The sequence below is a fragment of the Agelaius tricolor genome, unplaced genomic scaffold, assembly GCF_023055355.1.
Source record: "Agelaius tricolor isolate 1412-34295 unplaced genomic scaffold, bAgeTri1.0.p SCAF_2, whole genome shotgun sequence".
Classification (NCBI taxonomy): Eukaryota; Metazoa; Chordata; class Aves; order Passeriformes; family Icteridae; genus Agelaius; species Agelaius tricolor.
Window position 1 is genome coordinate 54,687,102 of NW_027269262.1, and position 25,111 is coordinate 54,712,212.

General features: G+C 36.4%; 1 protein-coding gene across 4 annotated transcripts in view; it reads left to right on the plus strand.

Annotated features, from left to right (window-relative positions):
* The window catches only part of SNTG1 (syntrophin gamma 1), a 319,739-nt gene that overhangs the window by 25,605 nt on the left and 269,023 nt on the right, over positions 1 to 25,111 (plus strand). The gene's annotated exons all lie outside the window — the stretch shown is intronic.

A 25,111-nucleotide genomic window follows, 5' to 3' on the forward strand; every position in this document is an offset into this window, starting at 1 on the left:
AATAGTGAATGAATTTAATAAGATTAATACAAATATAGGGTGGAGTTGTATGATTATTGGTTATTGACTCTTATTTATGCTTCAGTAAGGTTTTAAAATTCTCTGTTTCTGCAGATGAAAGATTATTTTGGGTTTTGATCAGATCTGAAAACCTTTCTGAAATTTTTGCCGACTCATCCACTCCATACGAAAATCTGTTGTATCCCTCAAATGTTAGTGAAATATTTTCTCTTGAAAAGAAAATATTTTGAAATAAATCATACATTAAACAGTGCCTTGCAGACTGTCTTAAAGGCCTTAAAGCTTATTTTGAAGTTATCCTGGTGGAATAGTATTTTTCTTGTCATGTTTGTTGAGACTAAGATGATAACTGATACTTATTATTCAATAGGACTGACAAATAGCAATCAATCTGTGATTTCCTTTGATAGATTTTTGTTATGTTCTGAGCAAGAATCTTGCTCAGTGGCTGTAGATACAATTTAATCAGTAGAGAATATAAATTTACTGCTTTGACAGCCTAATGATGTAGAAAACTCTGAGGAAGAAGTAGTCAATAAAGAGGTAGATGCTTACTAATCCTACCCTTCCTCAAAGGAAAATCTTACACTGTGTTAGGTTTTGATTTTAATGGTGCAACAGGCACCTTAAGTGCTCAGTAAAACAACTCGTCTATTAAAATTAATTTAAAAAAAATTTAACCATGTAAACAAATTTTTATATTATATAAATAATGGAAGGGATTGTCCATGGCCTTGAACTATCAATGATGTAGTCAAAATGCTATATTACTCCTTTGTGTAGTTAGTGTTGTAAAAAACAGATGTTTACTGTACAGATACTACTTCTTTATTTTTCATTCTTTTTTTTTTTAACTTAAGTGCAAAACTAGTTTTTCCTGGCTTTTCCCAATAAGGATTAATATTCTTGCAGATGATTTCAGCTGCTTTCAACTTCATCAGAGCCCTGCATTTTTTTTGAAATAAAACTGTCTTACTGATTTAATAGTTAGTTTTCCTATTCAACATAAGAGGAGCATGATGAATATTTTACCTCATGATGAGGTTTTAAAGAAAGTGTTCAGTTCTGCCACAAACAGAATAGGGAAGATTTTGGCTTTCAGTTTCTTGAGTCCTTTTTCATCCTTTTTCCATTTGGAAACAATGGAGTGCAATTTTGAGAATACAATGTTACTGCTAGAATGAAGTCAAGCAGAAACAAATAGAAAGTCTGTGAGAGTCATTGCCTTTTTTTACTGTAATAGGAACTTGAAAATTTGCAGGTGTTGTAAGTAACTGGTAAGCTCTGCATCCCATAAGTGTTACCAGAGCCCAGCTAGTGATTCAGTTGCAAGCACCAGTCACTTGGCTGAAAGGTTAAATCAATGAACAGTATTATCAGTGCCCTTTTCGTTGGTTTGTCAAGAAAAATACACAATACAAGCAGTTACTCTGTCAAATACAAAACCCAAAACGTATTTTTAGGCACTTTGTGTTAGACACCATCTGGATTATATGTGATTTTAGGATTGCATTAATACAGTACTTGGGGTTTTTCAACTTCAGAATAATGAAAATCTAACCCGCATTTTAAGGTAGGGCAGGTGAGAGAGCTTTACTGTTTCAGAAGCAACATAATTTATTGGGGTTGGTCATCCCTTAGCTAAATTTGATATTTTGAGAAACGGTGCAGTTCCTACCACAAGTATATAGTATATATACCACTTTTGTATATAGTATTAAATGTATAAACTTGATAACATGTTTCTTATACCATTACTTCTTGTGACTTCAGGGCGTATTTAGATATCTATATCAAGACCTCCTCTCAGACTCAGTCTATGGCAAGTGTAGATTTCTGCAGCAATTCAGAGCACCTAAATTAGACTCATCCCTAATAAGCTCTGAAGAAATCTGTCTGTATCTGTTGCTTTTGTAAAGAAGCTTACAGTCTGTAATGATCCTGCTTAAGCATTTAGTATGCTTAATGTTTGCTGATGTGAATACTCTTGTATGTTTTCTTGAAAGTGTGCTGCTTAAGTGATCCAACACACCAGATTACGGTTTGATACCTGAAGATAGATTTGGAGTGTAGGTAGGCTAGAAAGGTATGTCTTCACCTAATCTGTAAAGGTTGTCCCATAAAGCACAGGTTGTCCCTTCTTTAAAGCACATTGTGATTTCACTTGTCACAAATATTTGGGGATTTTATATGATGATAAAGTAAATGTCATTACAACTGTTATTTGAATTTTTTTTTTTAAATAAATCAATAATTGCTGTACTGGAAAGGGTATAATTAAAAAAAGGTGAAAAACACAGAACAAAAAGGGAGAAAACCATATTTTTTGCTGTTTGAAAAGCAAAGTATTCATACTTACAACAAGCTTAAAATGTTTTAAAAACAAGTCAGGTTTTAATACAACTGAAGAAGGATGGCGTTAGGACATTTGAGCCAGAATAAAAGACAGAATGGAAACCTACAAGTGTGGAGGACACACTGATGGGGTTGGTTAAGTAACCAGTTGCTGGGTATCATCATGTCAAGCAAAACCCACCAGGCAGTGTTCCAATCTAATCTGTCAGCCTATGAATAGCTTCTTTGCAGGCATCATACAGTATAATTAAAGTTTAGGAAAAATGTTTCAATCCATGTCTCCTTAAATAGTGACATTTCTAATTTTGGAAGGTGCTTAACCCTCAAATTTGAATGCATGCATCTTTTCAAGAAAACAGTAAGTCCAATTAAAAACCAAAACCTTAAAACTGAAAAAAACAAATCCCAAACAATACTTTTTTTTAAGTTTGCATGAACATCTATAGATACGCATGACAGGTTCAAATTGATTGTGCCAAATGATGCATTGCTACTAGTACTAGGGAAAAGTAGAACTCTGTTCTGTCTACCTGACATGTAAATTGCTCACTCCCTAGTAATGCCAGTGACATTTCTGGTGCTACTATAGGAAGAAATTAAATCTCCTGAAATATTTTGATGACATAAGCCCTAGCTTCTCTGAACTTCATTACCTCTGAAAATTTGCTGCCTGTGTATTGCACTCAATACCTCAAGCAGAAACCCTTGCTGTGCGCATATTCATGTTGAGTGCTGGAAGGATACTGTCATAAACATGGTGCTGAAGGACTTCCCATGCTTCCTCTCCAGTGTTTCATCTATAGTGGGCATGCTAAGGCATATGACAATTTAAAACGAAATATAGATTGCTTCCTATTAATGCGTAATAGAACGCTGTTCGCACTGATATTTTTTAGCTCTTTGAGCATATGATTGGCTCAGCAGAATCAGACTACACTATCTAAGCAAATTCAGTCTCCTTCCCCCTGGATCTGGCTACTCTGGCAAAGTCCATGTGGGCCATATCCTTCCATGTATTTGCAATGATAATGGGTTAATGTGTTTTATGTGCTCCCAGTCTTAGGGAATAAGATATGTAATGTACCCTCTCATGCCTGCCAACTCCCATTCAATTTTGTGGGCACAAGGTTCCTAAATGTTTGTATGGTTGATCACATTTCCATCCAGACTGCTGTTTGGGCCACCTGCCCTTTCTTGGCAAATATAGTGCAGGGGAATGGAGCAACTGGCTCCTGAGGAATGTCTTTAGTTTATGGAGTTTTTTAGTAAAGGTTAGCAGCTGGGAATAAGGAAGAAAAAAGCCAGAGCAGAATAATTTTACCTATTGGTGAAGTATGAAGAAATTTATAGAGCGCATGGTCTTGGCTCACCATGCAAGAAAACCTCTGACCATTTACCAGCAGTGTAATTTCTTTGAATGTTCTTTTCTACATACATGGGTGAAAACCAGGAAAGAAAGCAGAGATTCTGTGCTCATGCCTATCCAGAGATTTTGTGATGAGTAGAAATAGTTCTTGCCTTTAGGGAAGTTCAGGGCCAAGACTGGAGTACCCAAGTTGAAGTACGGCTGTTAGGCAAGACTGAGATGTACCCAGGGTCACTCAGCCTGCCCTGCTTCCCACCACCATGAGTGCTAGCAGTTGTAGCCTCTACTGCACTGAGGTGCCAGCTGACCAGAGTTTTGTTACCAAGCTGAAACTGCTACTGGAGCCAGACCTGTTTCTGGACTGGGAACCTGTCCTGGAAGCTGGACTATTTTTAACAGGAAACTTTGTTAAATGTTAAAAACTAAGATATTTTTTACCAAGTGGGCCCACAGGATACTTTTCTTTTAAGAAATTATTTTGATTAATTAATTATTTGGTTTTCATGAGGATTTCCAAAGAAAGTCCTTTCAGGCTTAGTTGGAGATTGAGGTATATACTTTGCCTTAAATGTGAGAAAACTTCTAGTGAATTATTGATTGATAACTGCTACTGAGATCTTAGCCTAAGATAGGTCCATGAAAAAGCTGTGCTCGGACTCCAAAGAAGCCTGTATTTGTAAAATATTTTAATATTAAATATTAATTAAACTAATAAAAGTAAACATTGTTTTAATATCAATCCATATATAAGAAAAGGTATATTAATAATGTATCTTCTGTAGTTACCTTTACTTTTATTTAATACAGGATTATGTATGTAGCTTAAGTGTGTTTGCAGTGACCTGAAATGGTATCTGCAAAGGATGCTCACTTGAGTTTGTGGGTTCCTGTGGTGGTGGTTTAAGTTAGACTGTTATGTTCATCAGAGTGGTAGGAGGACATGGAGAAAAAAAAAGATTGTTTTCTAACGACTTGTAAAATCAGTTGTGAGTGACAAAACTGATTTGGAGTGGGAGGACTCAAGGAAATGAGACTGGAGGAGAGGAGCATTTCTTCCTTTCAATTAAGGCACCAGGAGCAATTTTCCGAAAACCCAGCCAACCAAGGAACAAAAAATGTCATACTAACTCCCACATTTCCATAAGGGAAGGTATGCCTTACAAGCCCATGTAAATTTATTTATATTTATATACTCATTTTCTGGAGTTCTATGAGTAGATAGAAATATACTCTAGTTATTCTGATCAGTCAGTTTTGATATAAAGATTACTGCATTTATAATTTATTTTCCTTTTATTTATCTAGATTTATTTTCTCATTATGTTGACTACTTGTCAGTTTAATTTTGTAAAAGTGATTTGATATCTATGTTCCTCACTTTCTTGACTGATTTCAAGTTAGAAAAATATTATTTCCCTGTTTTAGAAGCCATTCAGTGTCAAATACTTTAAGGAATGTGACAGATTAAAATCTTACAGCTGTTGTGGTCATACATATACCTTATTATAGCTGTGCTCCACAGGAAAATATGAGAATATTTTGATGTTTCCTCTGTTTCTGAATTGGAAAGCAATACAGGTGCTGCATTAACAGAGTAATGGAAATTGACATAATACTTAGTTTTATGTACTTAATGTCTTTGCTTGACTGTCACAGAAAAGCAGAATTTGCAGTAGAAGCCATAAAGAGGTTTCTGTAATGTTGACAGTATGTCTAGAATTCTTGTTCGACCTGTGTTTGGTTAATAAAGATATGTTTGTGTATACACTTCTCTCTGTATAGGTGCATCTATTAATACAATTTAAATATCTATCAAAAGATGTATTTACAAGTAAAATCTTGTAACAATAAAAATATTTAAACGTAATTAACCTGTCATTATTTCTGTCAATGAAAATATAATAAATGCTACAGCAAGTACCAAGTAGTAATAATTTTCAAATTTCTATGTTCTTTGCATTTTAAGAAACAATTTTTGAGTTCCTTTTTAGGTTCTTTCGTGGTTTAGAATTGTAGTTCAGTTCTTAGAGCTTTGCTATCTAGCTTTCCTTGTTCTTGGGTCTCACTTTTATGTAAGAAAGCAACTTGGTCAGTTTAGGTTCACTGAGTCTTAGTATTTATTAAATATTGTCGTTACTGAAGAATATATTTCCCATCATTGTTTGAAATACAGGTTCAAACTTTCCTGCTTTTGTTGTATGCTGCATTTAACTCTCCAAAGGAGAAGATACTTTAGGTGCACAGTGTTTTGTTTTGTTCGGCATCGTAATCCAAGACTAGATTCACTAAAATAGGCTATAAGTACCTTTCATATTTCTGATTTAATTTGCTTTTCTCTGAACAAATTTTACTTTTTGGTTTTTTGGGGGTTGTTAGGTTGTTTTTTGGGTTTTTTTTCCCTTCTGGCATATTCAAGGTCTTTGGCACATAGCTGAAGCTTGTAGCTTGTGGGCTTGAAGGCTCTTCACTGGACCCCTTCATAGCTTACTTGTGGTAACCTTATAACTTGAGGTTTGAAGTTTCCTGCCTCTGGAGGGTAACTGAAACCTGAGGGAATTTCTTTAGTTTGCTATCTGCTAGAGAAAACTGTTTTTATTCCCTGGAATTCAATTCTACATTTTTAACAGAGAACCCATGTTAAGGAATCAGTCTTAGGACTAATCTCAAGTGACCCTTTCAAGTACAGTTTATTCCATGTTTGTTGTTAAGTGTAGAGGAAACCACTAGTGAAACATTGGTTGGTGATTGTAACTCAAATGAAAATGGTACATCAGAAGGTCTTGCTTCCTCTTACTAGGTCTGACTTGTTGGCGCTTTTGTGGGTTCCACCCGGTCTCATTTGTCCTGCAAATTGTAGAGTCCTTAGAGGAAATGGGTGATAGAACAAAGGTACTTGTTGAAATAGAAAGTGCCTTTTAAACGCTGATTTAATTAGGGAGCACGAGTACTAAAGTCCAATTAAAAATAATACTGTTCCTGACAGATGAAGCACAAGGTAGCATTAAAGTTTTTCACGTGCCTGTTGCATTGTTTAGAGTCACTCTGAGTAGCTATTTGGAATCATTCGGTGAATCATTATCATGACCTATTCACAATACTTGCAAGGTTCTCAGTCATAGCCACAGTAGATATCATGAGACCATGATGAAGTTTTTAGAGTTAAAATGATAGATCTACACATTCTGTTAACCTTCTGTTTCAGATTTAAATCTGCTCAGTTACTATTCACAAGTCATGCTCAGAGCTGTAAGAGAGACATCCGTATATGCTCTCTCCGATACTAATATTAAATAAATATTTGCAAAGTCACTCCTACATTGGTAAACTTCTTGTATGAGCTCCCTTCTGGTCTTTTGGCAGTGTTACAGCAACTATTCATCACCCTGTTTAGGATTTCCATTTTTATTCTACTGACATGTATTAACATTGTGTTATGATTTTAGGTGTTGACAGTGTTTCTAAATTTGTATGTTCCTGTTTTCTTTGTGATATCTGGAGTTGTACAAACACTGCATCATGTACAGTGATTGCCTAGCAAGTAGTCAGGGTGAACATTTAATTTATAGAGTTAGCCATTATGTTTGTGTAATTTAAGTATTTAAGTATTTGGTTTATTGCTACCAAACTATGCACTCATAAATTACTTTTTGTAGGTGGTATTTAATCCTTTAATAATTTAAATATTGTATTAAATAATGCCTCTATTTAAGTATATTATTGTTTTTATTGATTTAGTAGATTCAGTGCTTGTGGTGCATATGGTGTCTAGACTGACTTTATATCACAGCCAGCTATGTTTTGATGATCAAATTTGGTTAAATATTTTCAGGTAGAAATGCTTTCACTGAAAATGTAATTTTCAATAGTTTGAAAATTGAAATACTGTTTGAAAATTTCAGTAAAACTGGTTTTGCAGAATCCCCAGAATCTGTGACAACATTATATTCCATAAGAGAAAAAAATCTCTAAAGGTTTTCAGTATGAGTATGATAATGTATGTAAGATATATAGTCTATAAATCTGTAGATTTTTGAAATAGAAATTACATGGTCTGTAAATTGAAACAGTTTCAAAATTATTTTTCTGGGTATTTTTTTTTTTGCTGCTTTGTCTTTGAAATATTTTGTTTGTTTTTTAATTGTATTTATCGAGTATTTTAGCCCTTGATCTAACTTCTCTGCTGGGTGTATTTGCAAGGGTTTCAGAATTTAGTGGTATCAACAGGAATGACACAGATATACATGGTTAAATTATTTGGAGAACAAAGTTTTATGTATCTTGTATGTGTTTTGTAAAGTACCAGTAACATAGTTGTAGTGCATGGCACGTACTCATACATGCTACTGCAATGTAAAGAAATAAAAATGGATAAGAATTATGTGTTTGTTTTCACTATGATTCTTTTTTTCTTTATTATTAGCCATATTAATAAATCCCCCAATAATCACATCTTTGGAAGTTCGGAGATCTGTTTTTTTGCAAGTAATGTCAGAAAAAAAAAATCAGAATTTAGAAAAAAACACCAAAAATGTACATTTTTTTTCTTGCAAGATAAATGAAGCACATCATGGGTTAGGGTGTAAAAAGACAAAAGGAGCCTCAGACCCCTAGTTTTGTAGGGTACCTCAGGATTTCAGAAATTGCAGGAGTTTTAAACTGTCATGGACAAAATTATCTAACTAGTGTAACAGACCTCTGATACCAAAATTTGAGTTTCTGTTGGAGCTTTGTGAAAGAGCAACACAAAAGCAATCATACAATAGGCACATTGCTGCCTAGGTATTACCAGCACATCAATTACAATCATCCACTGAGGTCAAGAGCACATGAGTACTTTGTAGTTTGAAGCTGAATGTTTCCTGAGGATGAGTTGGTTTCATGAGTAATGATCCTGCTGATGGGATGGAACAGCATCATCGCAGAAAGAATACTTTTGGGTATTAATCATTGGCCTCTTACACATACTGTGCTACAATACTCTGTAGTAAAAACAGTCTTCATTTGCAATGACACACTGGATTGAAATGTTACCATATTCTTCTGGTTGAACTGAATGTTTAAACACCTGTTTTTAACCTCAGAAATAACTGGATTTTTTGTGCAAAACACATAAACAAGATCTCACTTTGAGCAGGTTTAAATCTTGTTATGTTCTGCAGCATTTTAGAGGGAACTGGTTCTCCCTCCAAAACAGTAGTCAACTGGGTAGCAGTCTTTTCAAAAGTAGATTTCAAGAGTACAAAGTCATATATAACTGTAAAGGCTATTTAGTTTAGAATAAGCAAGAGAGATACTACTATTTCTGATGCAGATTAATTGATCTGAAAACAAGGTGCAAAGCTAAAAAAGAAAAAACAACTGTGGAAAGTGTTGAAAACAACCCCAATTGAAATGAATACTGAAGAAAACCCATGCTATATAATTACTGTAGTATCAAATTTATAGTAAGAGATAATTCCAAAGATTGGTGAAGATTCAGTGAATTAAACCTACAACATGCAATAGATCTTTCTAGACATAAGCACCCTATGTAATTTGCAAATAAATGAGTTATAAGTGTACATAGCACTTCATTTTATAAACTGGTAACAAGAAGTTCTGTATGGAAACACACTGCCAGTATTGCATTAAGTAGATCTGTTGTGTAGATCATTTTCATTAAGTGTTAATGGAGGATCTGGTCAAAGAGCTTTAAGAGCAACATTACAGGCTAGGGAGGAGTCTATGGTGAAGAAAAACATCATCCAAAGTCACTTGCCTGAAGCTAGCTTTTTACCAGCTCTCAGGTTTTCTCATTGATCAGTCTTTACATTTAGCCTTTAATACTATGGAGTTGTTTGAGGGGAGAAAAAACCCTGATGTGTCTTTATTATGGAGAAAAAAAAAAAAAAGTTCAAGATAGTTAGGTTCTGGACCTGAGTAAAACCAAATATTGATGCACACTTTTCAGAGAGAAACAATATTAAAGAACAAAAGCACACATCTTGAAAACTACAATAAAGACGTTGAGAGATTATTTGATAAACACACAAGGGATTATTCAAACATAATTGCTAACAAGTGATTAATTAGTGTAATGTGTACAGCTAATGCAGATGTTCACTGCAGAAAACCATCCTGATAGACAGATGTGGATGTACTAATCACTTAATGTCAGTAAGTGATTATTAGAAAATTTGGAAGGAGGACTTCACTACCAGAATTTGTCTGTCAACTGTAGGGTGCTGGGTCCTTGATTTGGGTTACAATAACCCTGTCCAGTGCTATAGGATTGGGGCAGAGTGGCTGGAACGCTGCCCAGTAGAAAAGGACCTGGGGATGCTGGTCAGCAGCAGCGGAACATGAGCCAGTGCGTGCCTGGATGGCCATGAAGGCCAATGGCATCCTGGCCTGTATCAGCAATAGTTGGGCCAGCAGGACCAGGGCAGTGATTGTCCCACTGTACTTGGCAGTAGTGGGGTCACATACGTAATCCTGTATGCAGTTCTGGGCTTCTCCCTGCAAGAAGGACATTGAGGTGCAGGACCGTGTCCAGAGAGGGGCAATGGAGCTGGCAGAGGGTCTGGAGTGCAAATCTGATAAACAGCTCCTGGGGGAGCTGGAGCCTCGGCTTGGAGAAAAGAAGGCTTAGGGGTGACCTTATCACTCTCTACAACTGCCTGAAAGAAGGCTGTAGCCAGGTGAGGGTTGGTTTTCTAACAAGTGATAGGGTGAGATGAAACGGTCTCAAGTTGCACCAGGGGAGTTTATGTAATAGGAAAACTTTCTACACCAAAAGGTTTGTGAAGCATTGGAACAGGCTGCCCAGGGAAGTGGAATCACTATCCATGGATGTATTCAGAAGGCATGTGGATATGAAACTTGGAGATCTGGTTTAATGATGAACACAATGCTGTTAGGTTTAAAGTTGGACTCCATGATCTTCAAGGTCTTTCCCAACCTTAACGATTCTATGATTCTAATTGTTGCTGGGTTTCTCAGAGCTAAGTGTTGATTCTGTCATGGGAGATGTAAAATGTAGGACAATCACATTTTTCAGGAACTTATGCAAACACCTCTTACTTCAGGTAGAAAAATATTGTCTGTACTGTGCTATGTTTTCTTTTACTGTGTGATGAGTTTCATTGACACGTAATAGGAAAAAGCTTTAATGGAAGTATACTGGAATATATCAAGGAATAATTTAGAAATGCTATTGAGCAGGAAACAAAGTGAACAACACGATGGAAATTTGTTCTTTTTTATCCATTACTGAGATATTGTCTTAAAAGAGCCCAAAAAACCAAATGTATTTGAAGTGTTGTTAATTTGCATTCAACATACAAATATGTAAAAATACTTGCTATACATCTATCAAGGTATTGCAGCAATATTTACTAAAAATGTGTAGTTCTTCCTGTCAGTTTAACTTATCATCTCCAATCAAATAAAACATCACTTTTAAGATATGCATTTAACACAATACCCATCCAAGTTTGAGAGGCTACATGAGATACACTTGGACATTTAAGAAGGGCTTATAGTTTCTCCTTGCAAAGTTTGATAATATTTAATGAATTTGTCTTTTAAAATGGAAATGACATTTCTGTGTGGCAGACTTTATATTCAATTCTATTTGATCTTTTAAAATAGTTTTGATTTTTCTGTGTATTTTCCCTTGTGATAATTAACAGTAAATTCATTTGCTCAGCTGTGAATTTCTCTCACGATTTGTTTTCAACCAGGTCTGCCTTGCACATCTCACTAATACATGCATTAAAAAAATACTGAGTTGCAAGTGTAACCTGCACATAAAAGCCTTTTCAATTACTTTGCAAGCAGATTCAGTTTCTGCAAATATGTTTACCAAGCTGTACTGAAGTATGTTGAGAACTTCCTATTCTGAGTTGTTATAACTGGAATACTGTTTGCAGCTGAAAATTTATGGTTTATGTCTTCTGTGTATGTGTGGGAAAAAAGGGCTCGTTTTTCCCTTTACAGTCATGCATGTTTCTGTATCTAGCAAGAAGTATTGGTTTGGGATTTTTTTTTTCTGAAATTGGCAGATTGCAGCAAGTCATTGCTTTGTTAGATCCAGTATTGTGTTTATGAAAGTTATCAGTGCCATAGACTTGAGGTGCAGTTGCAAAACATTAAAGCCACATAGACACATTTCAGCTTCCATAACCAAGTGTCATTCTTAAAATAGTTGTTTGGTGTTTAAACTTCCTTTTTTTTTTTTTTAATTTAGCTAATGACATGTTTAATTAGAATTACAGAACTATGTCACTCTATTTGCACTTTAAAAAATAGTTTGTACAGAGATGATTATGCATGAGTTTTAAATTGGTTAATGCCTCACAAAAGGTTGTTTTTGAGGGTACTTTGTAATATCATAGGACATTTCTGAGAATAATTGCTTTTTTCTGCTTCTTTCTTGCGTATTTCCAAGTGGGCAAATTTTACTTTTGTGAGTAATTTGCAAATTATACAAATCCTGTAATAACTTTTACTCTGGATCACCTTGCTGAAAGGTTTAATACAAAGTGCCCATTCTAGGTAGTACAGTTGAGATGCTGTTTAATGGCTGTTATGCTGTGGATGATTCTGTCCTGTCTGTCTGTAAAATAACAGGGCAGGAGCTGGATGAGGATCTAGTTGTGGTTCCTCAACTTTGCCTGGAGTCCTCATATTGTCCTTGATGAGCACTGACAGATGGGAATGGCTGGCTCTGTACTCCATCATATCCCTTAGGCTACATCTCCCCCTTGTTTTGTTCTGTGTTTCTGATCCTTCACTCTTCTCTTGGGCATACTGGAAGCTATTCACTGTTCAAGGTCTGAGAGGAGATACTGAAACTTCCATTGCTGGTCCTGCGCTTCGTCGGGCTTCTCCTTGTCCCCAGCACAAATGAAACAGAGCATGCAGGGGACAGCTGCTGCAACTGATCAAAGCAATGTGGTGAAACATGCTGGTGCCAAGTTAGGGAGGCATGATGGGTTGTTCAGGAAACTTGGACACAGTGGGAATTCCCTTAGAGAAAATGTGTTTTTTACTTAGCGCCAAATTTAGAGTTTCTGTAAGTATTCTATAAGTATATATGTGTTTTCCCTACATGCATTACTATTTGATATAGTCTAATTGATTTGTGGCTTCTAACTGTTCAAAGGAGTGGAAAACAGACTTTTGTGGAATGTAGGTAGAAATAAGAAGGGCTGAGGAGTATGACAGCTTTCTTGGAGCCATTTTTGAAAGGAAGAATCATGCATGATAAAATTCAGTATTTTAGCTGTGTGGAATAATGAAAAAAGTCTAGGTGGGAATACAACTCTGGAGATCGTATGGTCCAACTTTCTGTTGAAAGCAGGGCTTAAGACTAGTATATCAACAGCCCTGTCAAGCTGAGTCTTGGATATTTCCAGTGAGACAGATTGCACCACTTATCTGGCAACCTGTTTCCAATGTTCACTTGTTGAGGAATACATTCTGTGCTGGTGTCTCTGTGAGCAGGGTGGGAGCTGCAGGTTGAGCCCTGGGTGTTGAGTGCTCCAGGCGAGAGGCCATGAAGTGCCAATCCTTTGCAGAACAAAGGGCACAAGGACCTGTGGCCCAGCCAGGGGTTTGGGTACTCAGGGGAACACAGCAGGAGCTGATGGCTCCAGACTTTGGTGCGCTTGTACTGTGAGATTATAAAGCCCAGGGTTTCCTTTGTTGAGAGTCCCTGCTCAGAGGCACATGGCCTGAGCTGTTTTTTTGATATTGCATCATGATTAATGTATTTTAAGCATTCAGACAACTGAAACTCTGCTATGGAAAACCTTGTCTGAATGCTTCAGTGTGGGGTGTTTAGGGAGCCAAGCAGGGCACCCATCAGGTGACTGGAGCTGCCCAGTGTGAAGGGACTTTGACCCGAGCTCAGGTGGTCTGAGTGTGACTGCCAGAGTGTCTCCTGGATGGCTGGACAGGAAGGTTTTCACAGAACAGCGATCCTCCCAGTATGGGGTTTATTTTTTATTATTATTATATGAGGTTGGCATTTTCACTGTTTTTGTTTCTGCTTGTTGCTTCTGGTTCTGTCATTGTTGATTCTTATATGTAGTGTACTTCCATCTGCACTATCAACTGCCTTTTAAATATTAGAAGCTGTCTCTTCTGTAGGCTGAGTAACCCAAAATACTTTAACCACAGTTATTATGTCACATTCTTCAATGCTTTACTCATCCTGGAGACCTTCCACTTCTGTTGAGAACATTTGGTGACCCCTATTTCTATTCATTGTTGCACTTGAACTGGGGTTACCAAAGTAATGTCAATGGAACATATTGAAATTGTGGTCTACTAAATACTGAAGTAAAGCTGCGGAATCAAATAGGATAGAATGGGGGAAAGGAGGATTAACTTACAATATGGTATTAACAATACGTAAAAATGTGCCCTTCTCTTGTGTTGTGTATTTGTGTTTTGGACACAGTGCCTGCTTCCCACCCCTTCTCAGCTGATGTGTAAATTATTGTGGTTTTTTTCTGTGCTTTTTAAGCAATCTTGTTCAGAGAGCTTTTTCGCAGCATGTCATGAAACATGTGTTAGCAGATCATTCCTACAGAGGTTAGTGATCTTTTTGTTCTTAAAACTGCGTGATAGTCATGGTGTTTTACTAAACCAGCAATCATGTAATTCAAACAAGCATGGCCCCATGTCACCAGAGCCCTTTATTCATCATACAGATACTGCCTGAGCAACCTTGAAAGACAGTGCATTGGAAGTCTAGTCCTTTCTGATGTTCTTGGATAACTCTGTCCTTGGAGTTCTTGATAACATGTGAATTCATGCTCCTTCAGAGAAACTAAATGCAATGTCTTTTGACCAGGACAGAAGGCAGTATTTACAAACAATATTTGCAAACAATATTTGCGAACAATATTTGCCTAATATGATGTGGAAGGAGGTGCTTCCAGCTCATAGTCTTTACTAGTGGTTTACTTGTCAGAGAGAAAGAAATACAATAAAATAGTAAAAAATATTTTTATTAGCAACCTGCTAATAAAAGTAATTGTGGTGGCTTGTATCATATAGAAATCAATGTCGATGTGCTGTTGTATCATTTCTTTTTTGCTTGAAAAGCTCTCAATGTCTTTGTCAGCTCTACTGCCCATTTATTATTTGTGGGTAATTCTTAAGAAAAAGCCCAACATTTTGTCTGTCAAACAGTGTATTTGGTCTGTGTAATTTTCATTGTTCATGGGACACAACAGATATTAGGTGACCATCTCTTGGTTAAAAACAAAATAAAAAGCACAATCTCCTTTTACAAGCAGGGAAATCAACAGAAGAGAAGAACTGAAATAATAAATGAACAGTCAGAGTTCCAATTTTTCAGTCTTCTCTACATTAGTGTAGAACTGTGTTCTAAGTGAAAACCAATACAAAAATAACACACTAGGTCTTTTTTGTTTCCCCCTTCCTCAATATCTAGAGAGAACTTGGTTTCTTAATTGGTTGGTTTTCTTTGCTTAAAATCATAGGGAGGGGGGAAAAAAAACTGGGATACATTTGCATTACAAGACTTTAGGTCCAGGCGACCAGCCTTTCTGGAACAGAAGGCCTGTGCTCCTTCTTCAGTGCTGGGAACTTTGCAAAGCTTGGCTTCCAGTAACACACATCTTTAGAGTGAGATAATTCACCAGTATTTTCCTCTTTTCATATGAGTAAGAAAAATGCTGGTAGTATTTTCTGGTCTACCTCTGAATCTATCATAATATAGCAGAATGTTCAATCATTAATTATATTCCCTATTCAAAATGCTTGTTCATTTGTTTAGATAAGTCTGCCTGCCATCGGGGCACACTACTATGGGGGGGGGGGGGGGGGAAGAAAACCACCCAACAAACCCAAACAGACCTTATGTCACCTTAATATAATTGAAAGTTCCCCAAACACTAAGAGATATGCTGAACAGTTGCTTGGTTCTTGGAAAGGATCAGACATTAAAGTAGATGGTAGGAATAATCCCTGGTCCTTCAGGCTAGAGGAGAAGCAGTTGGCAGGTTATTTTTGCTATGCCTCCTATTCCAAAAAGATTGTGTCCTAGAAAATTACTTGTAAACTTAGACCTACACATAAACCCACCAGGATTTCATTGTTCCCATGTCTAAATTGCTATTCCTAGGAGTGGTACCCATCTCTCATACACTGGGATACACTACTGTGTGTTATTACCTAGCTGTATGCTGGGACAAGTTCCAGGTATGTGCTGTGTTTTTCTCATGTGTTACAATTCCCTTTGAAGACTTCTATGCATAAAGCAGGGAAGGAGATAAAAGATGTAGTGCAGGTACCAGGGTTACTTAGTGCTCTGTAGAGTGCTTCTGCACCACAGTTAAAGTGTACATAATATTTGTAATTCATCTTTTATGGTATAATAAGATTGTTGTGGAGCACACAGTAAATGTGTGGGATCACAGCAAACTAGGGACATTTGAAATCACTTGTGCTCTTGGCAAGATCACAACAGCAGACTATGTGGATTCCAAAAGGGAAGGTGTTTATTATAGGCAGGAGAGAAAAAATCTGACAACATTTGGAATTAGAAGCAGTCCCACTGTGAAAAAACTAGACAATGTATAAGATAAACTTCTGGAGCATTTTCATCCCCTACTGTTGTCAGGCAAGTCAGTGGAGCTAAGATGAATGAGGTATTTGTGTAGTGAACATTGTGCTCTTGTTGGTCCCACTGTTCTGAATATACATGCAGATAAATTTTCTGCAGTCTGAATGAGGTGCAGCAGTACCTTCTATCCATACCTTTTGATGGGCATTTGGGTCAGTGCTTTCTTCTGGTTTTCACTTTCACCAAAGGCTGGATCCCACAGTGCAGTTTTATGCCTCTAAAACAAGGACTGGCACTTTGGTTGCCCAGAGGTAGAGATGTGCCCTTACCAAAAGCTCTATCTTTGAAATAGATGGATAGTTGAAAATAAAGGTATTTCTGCTCTGTTAACTTAATATTTTTCCTCTGTGGCATCTATTACTTATTATTACCACAAATATTTCAAACCAGCAGTGTTTGAGGTCAGCATTCCGTAAAAAGTTAAAGCAGAACCTTGGTTGTTGTATAGCAAGGAAAAGTGCCAGAAACTGACAGGAATATCTAGTTTTAATACTATAAATACTGAGTATGATGATTTTAATCCCTTTCTAGTTAGTTGTTAATTCTTGAGAACTGAAAAAATGGCAGTCAAGATTGGTACAGCTGCCTTATTTGGAACCCTCTCCAGCTACTTCTGAACTGTTTCTGTGGCTGTCTAAGTCTGTATGATCTGTATGGATTTCAGTGATGGATGTAGATTTCTGGTTTAGACACAGGGAAGGCAGTTATTGGATTGCTTTTACTCAGTGATGGTAACTTCACCCCATGTTGCTTTTCCAATTATTTTTTTGTGATACTTGGGTTGCACAGTGAGTCTATTTTATGAAGTTTGGGAAATCAACCCACAACATTTTCAGAATTTATCTGTTTTGCTTTCTGACAATCCACAATAATCTTGTGGATAGCTGTGATTGCTGTCTGTGGCGTGTAACAGGTTCTTGCTGAGTATAATGCACAAGAGCTTTTTTTTTTTCCTTTTTACATGAGTTTTAAAAGTATAGAGGAGAAAAGAAAGAGTAATGGAGACCAATTATTAAAAAACAAACAAAATTAAACAGTATTAAAAAACAAAACAAAATAAAAAACCCAAACCAGAGATTGCTTTATAATGTCAATGTATTTTTAAATGGTCTACAGGTGGTATCTTGAATAAAGATATATAATTTTGAGAGACCTGCTACCTCATTGTGCTTGGTACAGATGCATTCACCTTTTTCTGTGTATTTAGGGAAAAAAATAGTACTCCTTTCCCAGAAGCAGTGCTTCTAAATCAAATCAAATTTTCTGGAAGTAATATGTAATAATTCACTCTTACGCAGACACAATCAAGCATTGAAATGCATACACTGGGTAAAATAATTCAAAATCACAGGTTCTATCTCAAAACCATTGAGTAAACTATAAAGCTACACATCTCTCTGTTTCTTACACCATCCTCTTTACCTCATCTCAAACAATGCAAGAATGATTCACTTCATATTTGTATCTTAAATACAAAGACAAGTGGTTGTTATGTGCTTCCATATATTTGAAAGGGGAAGTATTGCAATACTTTTAAAGAAAATCTATATTTTTTCCATACTTAAATGAGATGCAGAGACATTTTATAGACAGTATCTTCATTCTCTTGAATTGACAGTTTCTCAATTTCAGTTGTTTTGAAAAAAACAAAAAAAACCCAACCAAACCACCCACAAAGTCAGGAAAAGTTTACACATGGTTTCCTAACTTAATAAAAGAGAAATTTAAATGCAATTCATACACTTAAAAACTGAAGAAATATACAACCACAGTTCTTAGTAGCTGTATACACCATAGGCCTATCTGGTAAACACACAATCACATTCCTAATTAACTGCTCCCTGAATATGTTTGATCCTTTTTTGTCTCAAGAATATTAATGCTAATGTTGCATTTAAAAAAATGTCTTATCCCTGGTGGCCGCTAATCGCTGATAATAAAATGGAAAATGCAGCAAAGTTGCTAATAGACTTCTATGGCATGAAACATCCAAAGGAAAAAAATACCAAATAGAAACATTAACTTTGTAAGTTATTAACTTAAGCCCTTAGGCTTAAAGGATTTTTTGAGGGTTATGAGGATTTAGAGATCTCTGTGATTATTTCTACATTTTATCTAATGTGTTTTTAATTTATGATTTGGGAGTTTAATTATTAATTAATTTAATCTTGGTAGTTAACACGAATGTCTCTTTAATATAATTTTGTTCCTTTTTTTTAACATTCCTTCCAATGTAACAATACTCCTTTGGTGCTGGAATACCTGTTATTTATTGATATAATTTAATACTGATTCTGTTATACAGTAGCTATAGCCATGGATCCCTAATTAATACTTTATTGCACTAAAAAACCTAAAAAATTTAATAAACTGTTTTACTTTCCATCTAGTAGGGCTGTGCATGAATAGTCTGATGGTGATTTTGTTTACATTTTTTCAAGCAAGAAGCTATGTAATTTTTCTTCTTTTATTTTTCTTTTTATTTTTACGGATGTTGTAGTTTACAAGAGACCAGTGCTAAAGATCTGGTGGATCTATTCTAACAAAAAGGCAATCTACACAAGTGAGAAAAAAATAATTAGAGTGTGTATACAATCTCACAGCATAGGGCAGGCCTTAGAACAATATTGGTTTAAACTGGTCCATTACCTTCTCTGAGAAAGAACGGATAAAAACACCCTTGTGTCTCATTGTCTCTGCTTATGGTCAGGCTTGCTTTGGTGCTTTAATATTTCATTAGTTGCTTTGTTTTGGAAGTGTGTTGTTTTTAACTGTAAGGCATACGAATTGCTCAGCCCCCTGAACACCTCGTGGGAAAGGAGAGCACAAGCTCAATTTTTGCTGTTATCATGATGTACTCAAAGCAAGTTAAAGCACATTGTGGCATAGAAATTACACAGCAGAATTAAATATGTAAGGAGCACAAGACATTTATGTCTGTGCTCTGGCTACCTTGTTATTCCTTTAGGCATCTTGTTACTAAATCTAGCTGCCCTCAAGTTTTATAACCCAATTAATTTGGTAACCAGCTTAAAGTTATATGAACAGACACACTGCATGTCACTGAGCACGAATGTTTTCAGTGGCCTTTGCCTGACTCCTCCTTAAGCAAATCAGGTTCTCCTGCTGGAACCTGAGACATGTATCTGTTGTTTCTGGAGTTTTATCTGGAATCTGTACTCCACAAGTTTGTTGTAGTTCCCATACAGGCATTTCAGGAGGAAAGGATTTGATCCTTTGCCTCTTGGTTGGAATTTTTTAGGGGTCAGGTGCAGTCCTCTTTTTTAAATGGCACTTTGCTTTTGCTTTTTGCTTAACAAATAACTTTTTTGTGTGTAGTTGATTTCTGTTCTGTTCTAGGAAAAATAGGCTAAAATATCTGTTGTTCCATGCTGTCCAATATTCATTCATTTCAAGGACATACAGAAAAAACTTCACCCCAGACCCATTTCTAGCAGCGACCAGAGTTCTTGAAGTGACCTTGCCCTATGATTTTTACTGGTAGTGGCAGCTGCTGCCTGCATCTACCATCTGCCCTTTCCTGTAATCACCTGCTTATAATCTACTCAAGCAACATTTCTTCTTAAAAACAAGAGCTGGTACTAGACAGTGCCTGTTGGAACCACCTATTTCATTCTAGGCAAGAAAATAGTGCTGAGGAAAGGATAGAGCTTCCATGTTGAGGATGGCCAGGGCTGTGCAATTTAGACATAAAAATAAGCTTAGACAGCACATGTCCTTAGTGTTAGAGAAGAGGCAGGTTCCCATATTTTCCTACCAGACCAATAAGGGGTTTGGTGATGGGAGGAGGAGGCATTTTATCAAAACTTCACTGTGGCTTTTCTCTATTTTAATAGCTTGGAGAGGTTTTGGGGTTTTTATTTTTTTGTTTGTTTGGTTGGTTTTTTTCCACTTGAGTTTTTATTTTTTCTTTTCCCTTGAATCCTTTGTGTTTTCTTGACTTTATCTGCCTGTAGAAAATGAACATTGTTTGCTTTATTGCTAGGGCCTGAGTGAGGCTGCAGAATCTCCATAAAATGTGGCAAAACATTATCTAATTACAGATCAATATGACCTCAGTAACTAATGAAATTTTATGGAAGAGAATTGTAGTAAAACCTCATTATCCTTGGACCTGACGTAAGTAATTGAATATACTGATTTGTTCTTGTGAGTGTCATACACTGCAGGTAGGAGAAACTGTCAGTCTGCTCTAGAAAGGAATACTTGTAATCTGAAATGTACCTAATGTGGTTTAACTAGACTTACATCCTCTGCACTTACATTTCTCGTTCTGTGGACTGAAATAGAATTAAGCTGCTCCTTTTAAATACAGATTTTTTATTTTTTTTTTATATCCTAAAAGGATGCAGGCTTTTAATGAAGCTTTTAAAGGTTATTTATCAACATGTTTACTTTTATTCGTTATGACCTGGCTTCAAAAAATTATTCTGCCTTGTCAAGTTTGTTGTCCGCCTTTGTAAACATCTTGAAATTATAAGGTATTTTAGTCCATCTTTGGAATGGACTCACATATGGCACGTCACTCAGGACTACAGGGATATTGTCAAAGGGAATTACACATTTATTAGTAAGGGAGATCTAGTTGTCTAGGAGGTACAGAAAATGCCTGTTAGTTTCCATTCTCTCAAAAGCAAGTTTTATAAAAGGACTGTTCACCCTTGAGGTAATTAAAGAATTTTAAAAAGGTTTGGAGAATGGCTCAAGAAAAGTTCTAGTCTTCGGGGCTTAACAACTGCATTTGCTTCTTAGACTTGAGGTTCTTGATCCATCAGTTTTTTAATCCAGGGAAGTGTTCATGGCCACTCAAGGTTTTATTTCAGCTCTTTTCCTTATGTGCCTGGCATTGCTCACTGCCCTACTCCAAAGAGGATTGCAGGACACTGTTATATTAATTCTCTTTCACATTCTCTACAGTCATTGATGGTAATGCAAGACAAAAATAGGCTGTAAAATCCATGCCAAAACTGGAAATGCCCCAAGATTAATCTCTTGGCAGAAGGATCTATTTTTCAGTTGGTCTACAGAAATGAAGATAAAAATAAGGCAAGGAAGGCAAGAGACCAGCACTGCTGAGGAGGAAACTGCTGGTCAGACTAAAGGGAAAGAAGCAAATGCATAGGCAGTGTAAAGTAAGACAGATAACCTGGGAAGAAATTAGAGATGAAGTTCACTTGTGTAGGGATAAGGTCAGGAAGGCCAAGGCAAAGCTGGAATTTAACCTGGCAAGGGATGCAAAAATTAACAAGGGCTTCTACAGGTATGTCAGCCAGTCAAAGAAGGTGTGCCTCCAAGAAAGAATGCTGGAAAAGTGGTAACAATGAAATGAGAAGTCTGGGGCACCCAACAAGTTTTTTTGCCTCAGTCTTCTATGGCAACATCTCTTTTCAGACTTCTTGAGGGATGGGGCAGTAGGATGAGGACTTCGGGAGCAAAATTCCTTTCACTGTAAATAAAAATCAGGTTCATAATGACTTGAGGAACCTGAATATAAGGGATCCAATGAGGTGTATTCCAGAACCCTAGGAAAATTGGCTGATGTAAGTTGCCAAGCCACTCTCTATGATATTTGAGGAGTCATGACAGTCAGGTGAAGTCCCAGGTGACTGGAAGAAGAGCAATATTGTAGCCATCTTTAAGAAGGGCAGAAAGGAGGGCCCTGGGGTCTACCAGCCTGGATTGCTGAATCCAGGTCTGGAGACACCAACATAGGAAGGACATCGATCTGTTGGAGCAAGTCCAGAAGAGGCCACCAATATGGTCAGAGGGATGGAGAGCCTCTCCTGTGAAGATAGGCTGAGAAAATTCAGATTGTTCGGTTTGGGAAAGAGAAGAATTTGAAGTGACCTAATTGCAGCCTTCCAGCATCTGAAGGAAGCCTACAAGAAAGATGGAGAAAGACTGTTTGCAAAGGCCTGTGGTGACAGGACAAGAAGTGGGTGTAGATTAGATATTAGTAAAAAAGTTTATCTCTGTGAGGGTGGTGGGGCAGTGCAACAGGTTATGGAACATTTCCAATCCCTGGAAGTGTTCAAGGCCAGGCTGGATGAGGCTCTGAGCAACATGGTCTAGTGGGAGATGTCCTTTCCCATTCTGAGGAGGTTGGAACTAGATTATCTTTAAGGTCTCTTCCAACCCAGGCCATTCTGTGAGTCTATGATTCTTGTGTATATCTTGCTTTTGTCTCATCTTCCATATGTGCCTGATATTTTTTAGACAGTTGATACTGTCCAAATTCCTTTTTTGTTTTAAAATACTTAACCACTTGCATATCACAATTTTCAGCTCTCCTTTATATTATTTTTCTCTGTTTCATTTACCATATTATGTCAAAAGGTTGGTCTTGATAAGTGCTAAGAAAAGATTATATAGTGGCTGTCTTTTGCAAGCAATATGGTAAATCCTGTTTATAGTAGCTATGTTTGTGTTCCAAGCCATCAATTAGTATAAAAACTGCACAAACTAATTTTTTCTTTAGAAATAATAATCCTATTTCTGGGATTTTGCTTCTGTCTCTGGGTTTATATAAAGGTAACACAGAGCTAGTAAAATGCCTGCTGCTCACTGCCTATTGGGTTATCCTTACCTGTAAGTAATGGTGAGTCTCTCAGAATATAGGACCATCACGATGTATCTTGAAGGGTCTCATTTCTCATGGCAAAATGAGAGATACTTTCAGTACCTCAGTTCAATTTTCTCTTGGCTTCATTTTCAGCTTTTGCAGGCTTTCTTTAATGCACTTGTGCTGCCAGTTCCATAGCTGTTTAATATTTCAATTTATATCAGTATGAAAAAGTGGAATTTATCCTTTCATTATTCAGCACTTGTAAATATGATTATGTGCTTTGTTTCCATAAGGAGGGAAAAACTCTGTGCTGAAAGTGTCCTTTTGGTGGTAACAGAAATGTACAGGTCTAACTGCATCAGTGAAAAATGATTCTGTACACACTTTTTGTGTATACAGAATTGTTTGAAATGTTCATATGAATTAATGAAATTTTGTGTGTGTGCAAACTGTATTATTTCACAGTCCGGTTTGTTTTAATTTCAAATAAATAATACTTTGTTTGCTGATAACACAGTTGTATGCTACTGATAATTTCATTCTGTTGATGGATTCCAAGGATAAAATGCTCTGTGATTTCTGAGCTGAAAATAGTACACATTTTTGTGCTGTCCTGAGATTGTCCACACAATGGAAGTTCTTCTGATATCAAACTTTTGCTTCATCACCTTTTATTTTCTGTGTTTTTCAGAGCTGTGTTCCAAAGTACAACTTCAGGGATATTTATCTGTCCAAGGGCTCCCATTCACCTTCGTAGGGATTGTGCACATTCAGTTTTCTTAGGGCAGTGATGGATTTTCAGTGTTCAGATCCTTTGTGATAAATGAGTATTGCTGAATGTTTACATCTGCTATTAATCTGCTATTAATAGATTTCCTAGTAAATTAAACATTTTATCTGTTTTACAGATTACTTAGGTGGAAATAATTCATTGATTCCTTATGTTTATAGAAGAGAATAATTTATAAAAATATTTTTAGAGTAGGTGTTATAGCTAGAAATCCTGGTACAGCTGTTAATAGAAGGGTGTTTTTTGTTTTAATTGCATTTCAAGGGTGAAAAATGCCTTTCTAAATATATGTGAAGTTTTCGAAACAAGTATTTTCTCAGTTGTATAGTTTCTGGCAAACTCCATTATAAATTAAGGATGAAGAGAAATTATATTTTTATCCATTTGGTTAAGCAGAAATTATACTTTGTTTACTTAAGGCATGTGTCATGGTTATTGACCAACTTCCATGATGTAGACAGTGTATATGAAGCCTGTCTCATAAATTGTGTTATGGGGAGAAAAAGAAGAGAGGGAAGACGTGCAGATATTAAGTGCACATAGTGGGACCTGTGCACAGTCTGACAGGCTTTATATCATGATAAAATATAAGCAAACCTTTTATATTAGTGTTTTTTTCCTTATTTTTTAACGTTCCTGATATACATGTAGTGTTACCTTTGTATCATTAAATCAGTTTTTTTAGTCAGATTAATTTTGCATCATAATTATTCCTGTATGGAAAAGCTTTTCACAACATTTGCCAGTGTACAAACAATAGCTGTAGAAATCTACTTTCTCTAAGAAAAGTTTTGTTTTAATGAATTTATGAATTTATCCAGGTTTTGGTTATTTGTTTGCTTTTTTGGTTTTGTTTGTTTGGTTTTTTAATAAGATACGACTCTGTTTTTGGGCACTTGCTGCCTCCTCACTGATGCAGCGGTGAAAGCAGTAGAAAAGACCTTGAGGCTGTTCAAGGGCTTCTCAGCAGTAACAAAAACATCTCTGTGTTAGCAACACTGTTTTCAGCTCAAATCCACAGCATAATGCCATAGCAGCCACTGTGTAGAAAATTAACTCTATCCCAGCCTAAATCATTAGAGATAGGAAGTCCCAACACCTGCAGCACTCCAGTTAAGCTAAATCTATGATCAGAATGTGATCCAAGATCTGTGAAAACATAGATTTCACTGAAACACCCTTCATTTTTTTTTTGGCTTTAGTGAAAATTTTGGGCACGCTACACTCACTCTTCTGAACCTGGAATAAATGTCAGATATGGAACACAAATGGCTATTCAATCTGTAAAGAATTGATTTGTCATATGCAATTTATCCTTAAGGGAAAAATGTATAGTGTTACTTAAGT